The sequence below is a fragment of the Pinus tabuliformis genome, chromosome 8, assembly GCF_031772625.1.
Source record: "Pinus tabuliformis cultivar Carrire ecotype Pingquan chromosome 8, CPIR1, whole genome shotgun sequence".
NCBI classification, from domain to species: Eukaryota; Viridiplantae; Streptophyta; class Pinopsida; order Pinales; family Pinaceae; genus Pinus; species Pinus tabuliformis.
This window is the reverse complement of record NC_142294.1, coordinates 30,111,309-30,129,921: the sequence shown is the minus strand read 5'-3', so window position 1 is coordinate 30,129,921 and position 18,613 is coordinate 30,111,309.

Sequence of the window (18,613 nt, the reverse complement as noted above, 5' to 3'; positions counted from 1 at the left end):
TGTACGGCTTGCAGGGTGTTACAGGTAGCCTAGGTTTATAGTGACTGCCAGTTAAATTTAATCCCCGATCTGTTAAGGGTAACTCTCACCACTTACCGATTATTCTAGATTAAAAAAAAAAACTAAAATTTTCTAAATTTTCAAATATTTTTTATCTAATTTTATCAAATTTCTAGAAAGAAAAAAGAAAAAAAAAAAAAAAAACTCTTTGAAAAATTTCGCTGCAAAAATCACGAGTCATCCAGAAAGTTAAGAAAAGGCTATATGAAAAATTTCGCTGCAAAAATCACGAGTCATCCAGAAAGTCGTGTTACACTAGTGACAGTATTCAAAACTGGCTGATAAGAGTATTCACGAGTCTGTGTTCCACTAGCGACAGCATTCAAAAGTGGATGACAGAAGTATTCAGAGTATTTAATGTTTTTTTTTACCCAGAGCAGTAGGATAGAATTTGATTGACGAATTGTTTTAAGCGATTATAGTTAAAAAAATTATAAAAAATTATTTAATTATTTAATTAAAATTATAAAAATAAATTAAAATATAAAAATTACGCATATATTTTTTTGAAATTCCAACCTTAATTCAGAATATTCACAAATAAAAAATCAATCATGCCACATTATTTAAAAAAATATAAATCAATGACACATGATTTTAAAAAAAGGTACAGGATTATATCGATGTTTCATTTTCAAGAAGAAAAAGGGGAGTGGAGATTAGATTTGAGGACTGCTGAGGGCTGTTTTTAATTTGAAGAGTGTGTTTTTATTAAAATTCTATTTTAATTAACTGGAGTAAAATGTCTATGTCAAATTTTATTAATGTTATTGGATTTGTTAAGATATTAAAAAATGTGATTGGATTTGTTAAGATTTTAAAAAATTAAATTTAGTTATTGGTGTAGTCTATATAGGAGAGATTAGTGAGTTGTGGTCAGTTTTATTGTCAAATTTTATCAATGTGATTGGATTTTGTTAATATGATTGGATTTGAAAAAGATATTTAAGAAAATAAATTTAATTATGTTAAGAGTTAGCATTTTTATAAGAGATATATTTTATTATTTATAGGTAGTTATTGTTAAATTTTATTAATATGATTAGATTTAAAATGATTGGATTTGAAAGAGACATTTAAAAAAATATATATTTAATCATGTTAAAAAATAGTGTCTACATAAGATATGTCTTACTATCCATAGGTAGTGGCTAGTCTTTGTCTTAATAAATTTTAAATAGATTAACAAAAACTAATTACACATTTCAAATATATTGTAAATAAAATATGCTTTTCAATTATTTAAAATAATAAAATTTAATGAAACCTTAAATAAATTAATTAAAATTAAAAATAATAATAAACATAATCTGTAATTTCAAATTTATTAATAATAATTCATAATTATTAATATATATATATATATATATAAAATTTGATTTGATTAATTATAATTTTTATTTTATTTTAAGATTTCATTATAAAAATATATATAATAAATCTTAAGGTTTTTTAAAGAGTGATAATTAATATTAGAAAAGTAATGATGAAACTTATTGTTCTATTAGGAACATGTAATTGTATCTTATATTGTTTATGATTTGAAATTTCACAAGATTTATAAAAACACAAAATTAAAAAAATTATTAATCAAAATCATTATGTGTTTTTTGTATTGGAAATATTTATTGTTCACTTTATCCCTTAAATCACGTGGAAATAACCCGGATGCGGGTGCCTTAAATATGTGTTAATGCTTGGGCATGCGAAGCAGGCAACTGGAAATCCACTGAGCAGGTTTCGGCGGTTCGAGGTAGGTCATTAACAAGCATTAATGGATCATCGGGCTCGAGGTACGCAGGCGAAAGATTTCAGGATGTCGCGCATTCTCCACGGCACATTTGCTCCGATTTCTTCAGGCATTGACATAGTGGCTCCGGGTTCTTCAGGCATTGTTCTCCTCTGGTGGTTATGTCCTCAGAGCCTCTGTGCAACCCAGAGAATTGGGAAGCCCCCAGGGCTTCATAATTGCTCCCATTTTGCCTGCTTCAGGTATATGGTTCTGTTTCTTTTCGACGACGTCTGGTGCATTAAGTCAGTCTTCTCCATATGCGTCTGGTGTATTAAGTCAGTCTTCTTGCCCATCTCTGTAAGGTGTTTCGATTTAGTCTTTTCTGAAAGTGTCTGGTTCGGGTATTGGGTTTATTCAGTCGTTGTTGGGTTTTTTCTTGTGGTCGATTCTATCTACTGTGTGCTCTGCTTTTGGGTCTTCAGTTTAGAGGTCTGGTATTCAATCTGGGTTCATTTAGCTTGTGGCGAGCCGCTTCACTCTCACCCTCAGTCCTCTGGCACCTTCAATCCGCTGATCTATACTATAATGGCCCGTCGTCGTGGCATCCCCAGGCGTGGTAGCAACTCAGGGTCCCGTGGAGGTTCTCGGGGTCGTGGTGGCTCTATGCCTCGACGTATAACTCTGTTAGCCTCTGCCTCTCCATCCTCTCCGCCCTCTGACCATTCTAGACCTTCCCTAAACAGCTCTTTTCAAACAACCCGGTTCAAGTTCAGAAGCAGGCTTAACAAGCCTCTTATCTCAGCTACAATAACTGTTATCTTCTCGGAGGAAGAAGATGAGCTTACAAGCTCAGATGAAACCTCCAAGGAACAGTCTCATTCTCAAAATTCCAGTGATTTTCAGGGTAGCTTGGCTGGAGTTGTCCTCAATGACTCCGCTGCGCTGCACGAAGAGGGCCAACAGGAAGACTTTCGCCCTCAGCCAGACTCTCCTCAAGAGCAAATTATAGCTTGTGAGCCGGCGCACCTCTCTGGCAGTGTTTTGAACCTTGTGCTTCCTCCAGGATGCAACATGATGGAAGCTGAAGATAATGTGATGGTAACCTGGGTAAGCTCCCCCAACCAGGCAAATGAGAACGCTACAGACTCGCCACCGCAGGCTTAATTACTTTTGGCTTCAGCGACATGACAGCAAGTTATCTTATGATTTCTGGGTTTTGTGTGTAATTCTCAATGTGCATGGCTTCTGTTATTATCAGCATGAAATTTTACATTCTCCAGGACATAATTTTGGTTTTCCTTTTTTTTGTAATAGTGACAAAGGACAGCATTTTGTAAAAGGTCAACTCATTCTGAAGCGTCGATCTTATCTAGCTCTGTTTAATCCTGGGTCTATGATTTTCATTTTTGTAAATAGAAGGCAATGTGCTACTTGCAACAGTCTTTTTGATAGAGGGCAGGCTACAGCCCCCTCAGAGGTTCAAACCTCTTTGTAAATATTTTTCTCTTTTTATTTTAATAGAATAGTCTTTATATAGAAAAAAAAAAATCACGTGGAAATAGATGAAATAGTGGAATTATTTTTTTTGTTGATTAATAACTTCTATTCAAACATAAACATTGTTTTACAAAAATCAAAGTTTCATCATCTCATTGTCCTTGTTTGCCACTAGGGAAACCAAATTAACCACCGTGAGTGCTACTATCATCAAGACTTAATATCAAAACTTTCTAAATCCAAACGTTGAACTAGCTAGTTGCTTGGTAAAACACTGTTTTAGATTGTTAACAACAACAACTTAATAGCTACTAATTATCTTGGACATACATTTAATTGTTAAAATAAAAACCTGTAACCAAAATTTCAACCAGGAATTTAGAACAATCATCATTTGTTGGAAGACATCACTGGGGTTGGGTTCTATGCATTGGAACTGTAACGACCAAAGTTTGTATACTCAGAGAAATGCTTTGATACCAATGTAACAAACAAGGTTCGTATGCTCAAAGGAGTGCTCTGATACTAATGTAACAACCAAAGTTCATATACTCAGAGGAATGCTCTAATACCAATGTAACAACCAAAAGTCATATACACAATGGAAGTCTTTAAAATACTTCAAAGACGTAAATGTCCATTTAAAGACATGTAACCATATATTGAATTGATGTAAGATATGAGATGATTACAAATGAGAATGAGGGCTTGCTTATATACCCTAGGCAAGTGCCATTTCGTGAATGGTCATGTCTCTAAGACATGTCTCTTCATTAATAACTGACCATTAGTTAAGTAATTATTAATTAATATTATTATATTTATATTTATATTTATTATTTTTATATGAATTATATTCATAACAGGAACCTACTGGAGGTTTACAAAAAACTGGAGATGTCCTCTAATATATGCTAAGCAATCATCAAGGTTGACCAAGTAGGAGTGCTGGTGGTGTTTGACTCTCTGAATTTCACTGAGGCATGTAATGATCTTATTGTGGTCCTCATATTTCTCTTTGAGGACATGGCCCAAGTGTAACATCCCTTTTCAAATTTATTTTGATTTCCTAAAAATTATTCTATGAAATTCATTTAGGAAAAACACATACTAATTCTTGCTAAGAGTTTGAGTGATTTAAAATCAATAATTGCAAATTTTGTAGACAAACTCCATTGTAAAACCCCAATTATTTATTTATTATTAAGAAGGAAATTACATCAAAATTTATAGAACCTGACAAATAGATAAGTTGGAGAAATATTCTCTGGCTGGATTCCCTGATCTATAATTGTGTGCTGCTCCAACCTTCTAACCACTGTTCCAAAATCTTGATCTTGCTAAGTACCAGTAGCTAGGGTATATATTTTAATACCGAAACCCCTCCCTGGTAGATCAACGAGGTGGACCATTGACCACTGAAACTAACCTTCTACATAATGTGGGCTCTCACTTAGATAAGCCCCAAGAGTTCAATTCAACAACAAAACAATAATCCCAAATGCATTCTTAGGCTATTGAGCTAGACTCTGTTCCCAATGCTTGAAAAAAGGATCATTACATTCCCCCTTCCCGAAATCACTTAACCCAAAGCAATTCTAATTTCAGTACCAGGACCCCAAATGAATCTGAAGAATCTATGTGATCTAGGTGGCTCTGCAGAGGCTTAAAAATAAAAAATCTTCAAAATATAGAGAAAGAAAGACCAAGTTGTAGTGCTCATCGATATAATTCCAGTGGCGTAGATGACACTGAAATCTGAGTCTGTATGATCAACTTATTGTAATTTAAATTTTGACAAGACAAAGAAAAAGAGGGGCCAACAGTGTGCCACATGGTATCACAGTCAGTAGGTGAGACCCACAACGTACATGGCAGCCCATCAAGCTTGACACTTAGCACTCCATCATTGGCTCCTTACCCTATAAAAAAATGACAAAAACAAATTAATGTTAAAAATCTCAAGTAAAACAAAAATACATAAAAAAAGAATATTACAACAAAACCAATTTAAAAAATATAAAAAATACAGTTATGAAAATAACCAAATAAAATCAAACTATTAAAAAATAAAGCTATGAAATATGGTTATTCAACGTATAAAATGGTCATAATGGTGGGATATATGGTTAATAATATATAAAAACCAAATGTGATGTACAATTAATGTTGGTTGGGTGTTAAACCATATATGTATATAAATGGTTGTTCCAATAACCAAACAAAAATTAAATTCAGCGAACACCCAAAATGTCAACTCACACAGATTTGAAACTAGGTCACACGACAACAAACAAATTTGCAAAGCATCCATCAACTACATGCGCCCAAGTGGGCCTTTGGTTTATCTGCCCACATTTTATATCAATGTTTCGCCATTCGACCAAATAAGGGAAAGATGATCCACTAGTGTGACAACACGGAACCTAGCCCAGGCGAGGCATGAATTTCGAGAGAATCACAGAGGGGATTCCCTAGAGGCCAATTTTTGAAGGTGATAGAAGTATGTCAACTTTATACTCATTTTTCTCAAAATTTCACAAGGAGCCCAGTGGTGAGATCAGTTTCCTCATCCGAGCATAAGATAATCAGTCAACTTGCAAGAGGAATCTTTGTGGAATCATGACGAATCTTTGAGATTCCCTAGAGGCTCGAAAAAAGATAGTTTCAGAACCAGGACAACTTTATACTCATTTTACTCAGTTTTCCGCAAAGAGTGTAGTGGCACAATGATATTTGTCATCTGAGTGGTGCAGTTCCATCCATCTTTAGAAAGGAACCTTAGGGGAATCTTTGAGATTTCCATGTGCCCAGAATTGACAGTGTGAGAAAGGGGTTGAGTTTACAGTCATTTGACATGATTTCGCACCATAAATTCAACGGTGTAGTCCATTTCTTTAGGAGAGCTGTGCATTTTCAGGCCATCCCCGAAAGTGTAGGTATATGATGCAGTGATGCCATGTCTTTCTTTTGATTTGCTGAGATGATGATTTTGATGTTGAGATCCTTGTTTACCATTCTATTGTAGGATACTTGTATCTCATGTGAGAATTTAATATCTTGTCATGCTAAAGGAAGGTCCATATGAGTGAGAGTTCCTATAGGAGAACGTCTCATGGAGAGACATGGCACTCTAGTTGAGGGAGTTTATCCTTGTAGTAACAAATAATACACCATGTACTCATCATCATCTTGCAACATTTAATGAAGCGACCTCCCCACTCTTGACACTGGGCCCGAAGATGTAACCTACACTAGGTGAACTCCGTTATCAACTTGTGGGTATTCTTTGATTTGAAGGTTGCCATTATGTTTTTGTCAGGCCAGGTTAGCTCAGAAATTAATGAGCTCAAAACAACTGATTGATATTATTCATTCAACTATTATTATTTATACAAATACAAAAACGGATCAGTTCATCTTCTAGATGACTGTCCGGCTTCACCTCATCCGTTTCGGATTAGGTGTCAACATTCCCCCCCTTAATCTGAAGGGATGTTGGTGAGTCCAAGCATCGTTCTGAATCTTTCAAGCTTTTCTCTTCCAAGCGCTTTGGTGAAGATGTCTGCAATTTGCTCATTTGTAGAACAATGACGGAGATGGATTGTTTTGGCCTCAACATGATGTCGGATCAGATGATATTTAGTATTGATGTGCTTAGTACGATCATGGAACTTTGGATTCTTGGCCAACTTTATTGCAGATGTGTTATCAATCATGAGTGGAGTAGATTGTATTTGTTTTACTTGCAAATCTTCAAGAATTTTCCTGAGCCACACAATTTCTTTCGTTGCTTCAGCGGCTGCCACGTATTCTGCTTCTGTTGTGGAATCTGCTGGTACTGATTGTTTGCGTGATCTCCAGGAGACAGCTCCTGATCCAAGACTCATAGCATATCCTGAAGTAGATACCCCAGTTTCTTTGTCTCCATCGAAGTCTGAATCAGAGTATCCAATCAAGTTGAAGTCGTCCACCTGTGTATACTTGATTCCAAGGTCTTGAGTTCCCTTCAAGTACCTTAGAACTCTTTTTGCAGCAGACCAATGTCCCTCACAAGGCTTTTGCATAAACCTGGAGAGGATTCCAACAACAAATGAAATGTCTGGTCTGGTAGTAGTGAGGTAGATGAGACTTCCTACAAGCTCTCTATACTTTGTTGCATCCTCAAATTCTTTTCCTTCAGTAGATGTGAGCTTCAAGTTTTGTTCCATTGGAGTAGAAAGGGGATTGCACTCTGTCATGCCAAATCTGTATAACAAATCTCCAATGTATTTCTTTTGAGAAAGAAATATGGACTTTGGATGTTGGGTTACTTCAATGCCAAGATAGTAATGAACATAGCCCAAATCAGTCATTTCAAAAATTTTTCCTAATTCTTTCTTTATGGATGCAATATAGCTTTCATTGTTCCCTATCATTAAAAGATCATCTACATATACCACAAGATATACAACTGTTTTGCCAACTTTCTTGACAAATAAAGTTGCATCATCAAGATCAAAATGTTTGAAGTTGAGTTTCAGAAGATGCTCAGTTAGTTTTTCATACCAGGCTCGTGGTGCTTGTTTGAGGCCATACAAGGACTTCACAAGTTTGCATACTTTGTGTTCATGTCCTTTCACAGCAAATCCTTCAGGCTGGGACATAAAAACATTCTCTTTTAGATCTCCATTCAAGAATGCAGTTTTTACATCCATTTGATGGACTTTCCAACCGTTCTGAGCAGCTAGTGCAAAGAGTGTCCGGATGGTGGCCCATTTTGCTGTGGGAGCAAAAGTTTCCTCATAATCGACCCCTTCCTTCTGTGCAAATCCTTTTGCCACAAGCCTAGCTTTGTGCTTGTCAAGTGAGCCATCAGCTTTGTACTTGTTCTTGTAGACCCACTTGCAGCCAATTGGTTTGGTTCCAAATGGAGGATCAACCAACTTCCAAGTGCCATTCTTTATGAGGGCATCATACTCCTTCTGCATCGCTTCTTTCCATTCATCATGAGAAGCGGCTTCTTTGAAGGAAGTTGGTTCAAAATCTGTAGACAAGTTCAATTCACAATCATAAGTAACATCCATATCAACAGGTGAATTAGAGTTATCTACATCACCTCCATCTTGTCAGTTTGAATTTCTGGTTCCTGTTTTTCCAATTTCATCAGGATGAACACTTTCAAGTGTCTTTGTCAGCCACTTTGGGGGACCTTTCTGAGATGGTCCAGGCTGTTCTGTTGATGGAGTTGGGTCTGAATCAAGATTGAGTCTCCCAATTCTATCAATTACACCACTTAAAGCATCATCCGTTGTTGGAGTGTCATGCAGGGGAGATTGTTCTTCAGAAGAAGATTCCACATGTTGATGTAGCATAGGAATCCCCCCTTCAAGATGTGGAATCTGATTATCAAACTCTTGAAATGATTTTGGTTTTGTGAATCTATCCAAGCGATCAAGTTGCCGCTCAACAACACTGTCAGATTTGGATGATTCAAGAAAAATGACATCTCTAGATAAAACAAACTTTTTATTTACTTCATCATAAAGGCGGTATGCTTTAGATGTGTTTGAATACCCCAGGAAGATACACTTACGACTTCTAGCACCAAGTTTGTTTCTATGTACCTTTGGTATTAAAGCATAACAGGTGGAACCAAATATCCTGAGATGTTTTACCGAAGGAACATGTCCATACCACAATTCATAAGGAGTCTTGTTTCTTATAGCACTAGATGGACATCTATTCTTTATATATGCAGCACATAGAACAACATCAGCCCAAAACATTGTCTTTACATTTTTGAAGAAAAGCATGGATCGTACCATATTCAAAATTGTTCTGTTCATTCTTTCAACTACACCATTCTGTTGAGGATTATAAGGCACAGTTGTTTGATGTTTAATCCCATGTTGGCGAAGATAGTGTTCAAATTCATTTGATGTATATTCTTTTCCATTATCAGTGCGAATAGACCCAATATGAGATTGTGCATCGTTTTCAATCCACTTATGAAAATTCTTGAATGTTTGAAAAGTATCATATTTGTTCTTCAATAAATAAACCCAACACATTCTGGTGTAATCATCAATAAATGTCATGATATACTTATTTCCATTTGCAGAAGGAACAGGCATTGGACCACATAAATCTGAATGAATAAGTTCAAGCTTCCTATGTGCTCTTGAATGTGAATCATGAAAAGACTGTTTGCTATGCTTTCCTAGAATGCAAGCATCACATTGTTTATGTTTTCTAGGAATTGTAGGCAAACCAGCAACACCATTTTTCTTCAACAAGCGGAGACTATCATAGTTTAGATGTCCAAATCTAACATGCCATAATAAACTTGATGGAAGTGTACCTTCATCATGATGAGAAATATATGAAAAATGCTGTGCATGAGCAGAGGTTCCTTGCAGTTTAAGAAGTCTTTCCTCTTCTATACCCCTCATGACAAGTGAATGGTCAGATGCCTTTCTTACCTCAAGCTTTCCATCAAACATATGAATGGAGTGACCTTGCTGGCGGATGTGGACCAGGGACAACAAGTTTCTCTTGAGTTGTGGGAGATATAGAACATGATCCAGAAGAAAGTCTGGAAGACCAGGCAGTTTAAGCCTGACTGTGCCAAGCCCTGATGGCTTGATTTTTGACTGATCTGCAAAGTATACTGCTCCATCAACATTATCAGTGAAATCTTCAAAAAAATCTTTCCTATGAGTCATATGACAGGTTGCTCCTGAATCAAGCAACCAGTCATTTTTCGACGAAGTAAGTGAAGCATTAAACAGATCTTCATTTACTCCAATGTTACATTGTGCCTCAATATAGTGAGCGGATTCAGGTGCTTTACCTTTGTCTGTGTCATCAGTTTTACCTTTCTGCTGATTTCTTCTCTGCTCAATCCTCTCCCATGGTTGTTTGCAGCGAATGCAATGTAAGTCTGCCTTTTCTTCTTGAGGGTGTCTGCCCCCCCTGCCTCTGAAGTATCTTCTTCTTTCTCTTGAAGGCATACTGTAACAAAAAACTTCTGCTGATAGAAAAAAATACTTATGCCACAACAAGACTTCAAATGGACGTGAGGCCGAGACCCTTCAAGGCTGTCTTCATTTACGATTTGCTGTCCAAAGAAAGGAGTATCAACGCTTCAACGCATCTCCAGCTGGGCCACATTTCCGCTAGCGCCATGAACGTTCATAAGAAAAAAATGCGCAGAAATAAATGAGCGATTGTTGACAGAGGAAGGTGAATGGACCATGTCAGGAGAGCAGAGATGTCAGAAGAGCAGAGAGCGTATGCAGCGCTGGTGCGCCAGGGAGCAGAGGAGCAGAGGTTTTATGAGGCAGCAGAAACCTGGCAGAGGCAGGAGCTATTTCTGGGACCTGTGCTCTGATACCATGTCAGGCTAGGTTAGCTCAGAAATTAATGAGCTCAAAACAACTGATTGATATTATTCATTCAACTATTATTATTTATACAAATACAAAAACGGATCAGTTCATCTTCTAGATGACTGTCCGGCTTCACCTCATCCGTTTCGGATTAGGTGTCAACAGTTTTCTCTTCTTTAAAGTATGCACATGTGGTTTTTCATACTCTTTCACATGCAATTATGCTGACATCAAAAAAGTAAAATATCCTGGTTGATTCCGGTAGTAGAGAGATCCCAGATCAAGTTTGGTATCAGAGTGGTGTTCTTGCTAATGTGAATTGTGAGTATGAATAATAACTAGAGATTGAACGTGCAACAATAGAATGAAAATGGAGGATCACAAATATCTCTACGAGGACCTCCTCAGGATGGCACGCATGGTATATATAATGTATGCAAATTATGAGTAGAAAATGGAAAAAGAGGAACAAGAAAAAGAGAAAGCAGAGGACGATGCTCCATCTCCATCTTCCAGTGAATATACTCCATATTCTTCTCATCATTCAAATGAAGAGATCAAAGAAAACCTTCAAGCAGAGAATGTTGAATTGAGGTGACTCCTACAATAAGCAGAAGAGGAGAAGAAGAGATTGAAGCTTCACTTACGAGCCATGGAAGAAGCCTTGGAAAAGTTGAAGCGTGACAAAGGCTTAACAAAGCCATCATCAGCTATTTCAGGATCAACAACTGAGGTAAACAATGTTGATAGTTCTTTAGTTTCATTTTCACATGATGTTATTTCTATTGGAAGACTTGAGGTACCCATTTTTGGAACTAGCATGAGACTCCTTACCAAGATGGGGTATAAAGGAGGAGGACTTAGTCTTAATGGCCAAGGGATGACTCAGCCATTGGAGGTTGTACAAAGACCTCAATTTGCAAGATTGGGGTACATTGAAGGAGAATGTTCGAAGGCAATGGAAGCAAGGGGTTCTTCAGATGAAGAATCCAAGTCATTGTCGAAACGATCAAAGGAAGAGAATGATGGGAACACATCACAATATTCCCATGAAAATACACATTGAAAAGGAAGAGCTAAGACAAGCTCTCATCACCAGGATAACACCAAACAAAACCATGCAAGGTACTTGCATAAGAGGTCTCATTATGCTAATGTTCCTTTTGATTACAAGTACACTGTTAATGATGAACAAAAATTGTGGCATAGAAAACCATGTAGTTTTGGTGGCTTGTATAACCATGTTGTTTCTAAGTGTTTGAAGAGGATGGAATCAAGAAAGAGGACGAGACGTGAAAGACCTTATCCACATCAAGGAAGGAAGACGGTTAAGTGGGTATGGAGGAAGAAGATTTTTTGCAGTCATTGCAATAGAGGTGGACTTCAGAGAGCCACATGTCAGATACTTCATGACCTGAAAGCACCTACGAAGGAACCAGCTAGTGAAGATGTTCAAAAAGGAAATTCGCCATAGGGATATGACCCATTCACTTTGTTGGGTGAGAGATCCTTTTATTAGATTGTCACGACCACATTTTCTAAATCATATTTTGTGAAAATATTTTAAAAGTGATGATGTGTTTTCCATCACTTATGAAAACAACATGATGATATTTTGGCCTTTCGCTGATAGCTAAGGTATTGGTTTCTGTTATGTTTTGATGTAAAAACTTGACCAAAGAGAGTGTTATAAACTCTTGGCAAGTATGAGGATGCTTGGATCATGGTTGGTCATGTAATTGAATATGTATTTTGTAAAATTGTACTACAGGTTTTCATAGGATACAGTTGTTGGTTCATCACTTATGGCTCCGAAGTACAAAGGTGAAGAAGAAGTGTGGCCTGTTAGGGAACTTGTTGTGCAAATGAGGGAGTGGAACAAATTGCAGATTGTGTTCATGCTTTTGGAGGACCAAAAGCTTCTCAATGGGGATGAATGATCCAATTGGCTCTATAGAGGCTCGAAAATAAAAAAATATTCAAAATGCAAATAAAACAAGACCAATTTGTAGTGCTCATCGATACGATTCCAGTGGTGCAGACGACACTCAAATCTAAGTCCGTGTGATCAAATTATTGTAGTTTAAAGTATGACAAGACAGGGAAAAAGTGGGGCCCACATTGTGCCACATGGTATTGCAGTCAGCAGGTGAGACCCACAGTGTACATGGTAGCCTATCAAGCATTGAAACTTAACACTCCATCATTGGCTCCCTACCCTGCAAAAAGAGACAAAACAAAATAATGTTAAAAATCTCAAATAAAACAAAAATACATTAAAAAAATAATATTAAAACAAAACAAATTTAAAAAATATATAATATAGAATATGGTTATTAAAATAACCAAATAAAATCAAACTATTAAAAAATAGAGCCAAGAAATATGGTTATCATCAAACGCATAAAATTGTCATAATGATGGGATATATGGTTAATAATATATATTTAAAACCAAATGTGATGTATAGTTAATGTTGGTTGGGTGTTAAACCATATATATATATATATGGTTGTTCCAATAACCAAACAAAAGTTAAATTCAGTGAACACCCCATATGTCAACCCACATGGATTTGAAACCAGGTCACATGACAACCAACAACTTTGCAAAGCATCCACCAGCCACATGCACCCAAGTGGGCCTTTGGTCTATCCACCCACATTTTATATAAAAACCTAAATGTTTTTCCATTTGACCAACAAAGGGAAGGACAAACCACGAGAGGGAGCACACAGAACCCAACCCAGGAGGGGCATGAATTTTGAGAAAATCACAAAGGAAATATTCCATGGAATATTCTCATGCAGAATCTTAGATATTCCTTGCAGGGCAATTTGTTAAAGTGACAAAAGTATGTCAACTTTATACTCGTTTTTCTTAGGATTTAATAAGGAGCATAGTGGCGAGATCAGTTTCCTCATCTAAGGAGAAGATATTCAATCAAAAGGGAATATTTGTGGAATCATGAGGAATCTTTGTGGAATCATGAGGAATCTTTGAGATTCCCTAGAGGCTCGAAAATAACAGTTTCAAAACCAGGTTGACTTTATACTCATTTTACTTAGTTTTCCGCAAGGAGTGCAATGGCCTAGTCATATTTTTCATATGAGTAGCAGATTTTCCACCCATCTTCATAAAGGAATCTTGGGGGAATCTTTGAGATTCTCAAGTGCCTAGAATTAACGGTGTTATAAAGGGGTCAAATTTACAGTAATTTGACACAATTTTGCGTTACGCATTCAACGATGCAGTCCATTTCTTCAGCAGAGTTGTGCATTTTCAGGCCATTCTTGGAAGTGGAGGTATATGATGCAGTGATGCCATGACTTTCTTTTGATTTGCTTAGATGATGATTTTTATGTTGAGATCCTTTTTTACCATTCTATTGTAGGATATTTGTATGCCACTTCATGTAAGAATTTGATATCTTGTCATGCTAAAGGAGGGCCCATATGAGTGATAGTTCCTATAGAAGAATGTCTTGTGGAGAGACATGCCACTCTAGTTGAGGGAGTTTATCATTGTAATGACGAATAATATACCATGTACTCATCATCATCTTGCAACATTTAATGAAGTGACCTCCCCACTCTTGACATTGGGCCTAGAGACATAACCCACACTGGGTGAACTTCATTATCAACTTGTGTGTGTTCTTTGATTTGATGGATGTCATTATGTTTTCTCTTCTTTAAAGTGTGCACATGTGGTTTTTCATACTCTTTCACATGAAATTCTACTAACATCACATAATTCAAAGATCTTGGTTAATTCCGGTAGCTGAGAGATCTCGAATCAAGTTTAGTATCAAAGAGGTATTCTTGCTGATGTGAATTGCGAGTGTGAATAATAACCAGATATTAAACATGCAACAAAATAAGGAAAATGGAGCATCACATAGATCTTTACGAGGACCTCCTTAGGATGACAAGCATGGTAGATATAATGTATGCAAATTATGAGGAGAAAATAGAAAAAGAGAAACAAAAGAAAGAGAAATCAGAGGACGATGCTCCATCTCCGTCTTCCAGTGAATATACTCCTTCATCTTCTTCTCATCATTCAAATGAAGAGATCAACCTAAACCTTTAAGAAGAGAATGTTGAATTGAGGAGACTCCTACAACAAGCAGAAGAGGAGAAGAAGATACTGTAGCTTCAATTACGAGCCACGAAAGAAACCTTAGAAAAGTTGAAGTGCGACGAAGGCTTAACGAAGCCATCATCACCTATTTCAGGATCAACAACTGAGGTAAACAATGTTGATAGTTCTTTAGTTTCATTTTCACATGATGTTATTTCTGTTGGAAGCCTTGAGGTACCCATTTTTGGAACTGGCATGAGACTCCTTACCAAGATGGGGTATAAAGGAGGAGGACTTAGTCTTAATGGCCAGGGGATGACTCAGCCATTGGAGGTTGTACAAAGACCTCAATTTGCAAGATTGGGATACATTGAAGGAGAGTGTTCGAGGGCAATAGAAGCAAGGGGTTCTTCAGACGAAAAATCCAAGTCATTGTCAAAACTATCAAAGAAAGAGAATGATGGGAACACATCACAATATTCCCATGACAATGCACATTGCAGAGGGAGACCTAAGGCAAGCTCTCATCACCAGGATAGCACCATAGACAGCCATGCAAAGTATAAGATGTCTCATTATGCTAATGTTCCTTTTGATTACAAGTACATTGTTAATGATGAAGAAAAATTATGGCATAGAAAACCATGTAGTTTGTGTGGCTTGTATAACCATGTTGTTTCCAAGTGTTGGAAGAGGATGGCAGCAAGAAAGAGGACAAGACGTGAAAGACCTTCTCCACATCAGGGAAGGAATAAGGTTAAGAAGGTCTAGAGGAAGAAGAATTTTTGCAGTCATTGCAACAGAGATGGACATCAAAGAGCCACATGTTAGATATTTCATGACCCGAAAGAACCTACGAAGGAACTAGTTGGTGAAGATGTTCAACAAGAGAATCCACCATAGGGAGATGACCCATTCACTTTGTTGAGTGAGAGATGGTTTTATTAGATTGTCATGGCCACATTTTGTAAATCATATGTTGTAAAATGATTATAAAAGTGATGATGTGTTTTCCATCACTTATGAAAGAAACATGATCATATTTTGGCCTTTTGTTGATAGATGGGGTATTGGTTTCTTTAATGTTTGGATGTAAAAACTTGATAAAAGAGAGCATTTTAAAATCTTGGCAAGTATGGGGATGCTTGGGTCATGGTTGGTCATGTAATTGAACATGTATTTTACAAAATTGTACTAGAGGTTTGCATAGGTTACATGTGTTAGTTCATCACTTATATCTCCGAAGTACAAAGGTGAAGGAGAACCGTGGCCTGTTAGGGAACTTGTTATGCATATGAGGAGTACAAAAAATTGTAGATTGTGTTCATGCTTTTGGAGGAAAAAAAGCTCCTTAGTGGGGAGGAATGATCCAATTGGCTTTGCAGAGGCTTAAATATATAAAACTTCAAAATGTAGGGAAACTAAGACTAAGTTGTAGTGCTCGTCAATACGATTCCAGTGGCACAAAGGACACTCAAATATGAGCATGTACAATCAACTTATTGTAGTTTAAAGTTTGACAAAACAAGGAAAAAGAGGGCCCCACAATGTGCCGCAAGGTATTGTAGTCAGCAGGTGGGACCCACAACGTACATGTTATGTGGACTTATCCCTCTTGTGGACAAGAGAGATCTCCCTAGACTTCAAAGAACCCTCATAACAAACAAACAAGAATTGCTACCTGTTGTAGCGACTACAACCACCCTTCAAAATTTTGCCTATGCTTTGTTTTGGAGCCTCCCTTCTAAACCATAACAACTCATCTTTTACTAATCAAGGTACTTGTGCTTTGATTGAACCTAATCCTTTACATCTTGGCTAGTCTTTTCTTACTTGGTTTACTTTCTAACCCACAAGCTGATCTCTTGACTTGGTTTCATCTAGTTCCAGGCTTTCCTTAGAGAACTTTGCAATACTTGTGGGAAACTAGCCTTTCTCTAAGGAATTGTGTAGTCCAAGCTGACAGTGAGCCTTGAGCTCAAGAATTGTGAAACATCAGATGTTAGCCAACCTTGAGCTGGGAAATTGCGCAGACATGAGAGGCAGCCCTGAGCCACTTAGCCCAGAAATTGTGCAAAAGCCTTTAAGTTTAGAATCTATTTAGCATGAACAACAGAGTTTCCCAGTTCTTCTTAGAATTGCATAATCTCTCCAGGAAATGCATGCCATTTTTTCCCAAAAAATGGAAAAAAATAAAAACGCAAAAAGCATCCCTAGGAAGTAGGGATCTATTATTAGTTTTCTGAATGTGGCACATTGCTATATTTAGAAGTTTATACCAAGTGTCACTTTTTTCCTTAATCTCAGGCATGCGCATCATAAATTCCAATTTTGTTCAATTATATGGAATGGATGCCTCTAGAGATCATTTTCGCATTTGATCGTCACGCTCTAGCATGCCCAAGGAGATCAAGGATCCTTCAGAGCATTGGCATCACTTTTTCGAGTGAGTTTTTCTTTTATTGTCTTTTGCCGTTTTTTTTGTCGCATTTTGTTGTTTAGCTTGTGTGAGTGTTGTTTCACTTGTTTCTTTGAACGATCACTGGCGTTTTAACTTGTTTTAGCTTGTAGGAGCGTTGTTTCAATTTATAGATTTCCTTTCCAAAGTGTTGCATGAGTTTTCCCATTTTTGCACCAATAATCGTTGTTGTGGTGACTCTCTTCACATGCTTAGTTTTCCTTCAGTTTAATCAGTTGTTGCACTTGTTTCACATATATGCATCAAAACGTAGTCAAATATGCACCCAATATCACATCATCCTTCATATATGCTTAATTTTCACACTCCCCATGGGAAAATCTAGGCTCCCCTTGCTCAGATCTCACACTTCTTTGCATCCACCTGTGCAATTTGGGAGCTCAAGGCTTCTTCTTTGGCTTCTGGAATTGCGCAGAACTTGCCCTGACCTAGTTGCAACTACGCACTGCACAGTTCTAGGAGCCAGTCTCCTAGCTTAACCACTGAGACTACGCAATGCGTAGTCTCTCCCAGGGCCTGACCTAGACTGAACTGCGCATTGTGCAATTCCAGTCATCAATATTCCACACTGAATTTTGGGACTACATAGTGCGCAGTTCCCATAGTCAGTCAGTCACCCTTGTCAGCCAAAATTGTGCAATCCCTCTCATCATATGCCCTGATTACTGCTTGGTCATGCTGTGAAGTTAGATTTTCAAGAGCTAATGTTTTCTTTCCATGAGTGTCCTTTCTGTCCCACAGGTACCACACTCATGAAGCACTTCTCTCCAATAGGTATTATACTAGGGAAACAATTGAGCAAGCGCCAGTTTACTCACCAAAATATGCAGATACTCAATTGTTCAAAGAAAAGGAATCAACACTAACATGGCAACAAGTCTAGCAGTAGTGGCAGAAGGAAGAAATCCATTAGAAGATCATGGAAATAGGAAGTTGATGACATAATAAAGGGAGAACAAAGCTGCAAAGTGAAAGCAGATTCAATCTTCATGCATGCAACTTTCACAATAGAAGCAAAAGGAAGTAGAGGAAACAGACAACAAAGTAGAGGAAGAGATAAAAGAAGAGCTTGCAGGTAGAAGAAATGAGATCACAGCAAGCAGAACAAGAACCAAAGGAAGGACAAGAGCTAAGGAGGAAAGAACAGGAAGAGAGCAGAAGTGGGAAGAAGAACAAAGGCAAGGTGAAATGACAAAGCAAACATCACCAATACATGTTGATGAGCTGAAACAACCAGAAGCTAAGGAAGAGAGTGAATAGATGCAGGTTCTCTCAACAATGCTAAACACAAGAAACAAGTCTAGCTAGAGATCAATGAGTACGTGGAGTAGCTAATACAAGAGGCCATGAAGACTTGGAGCTGAATGCACACAACATGCAGAAGTA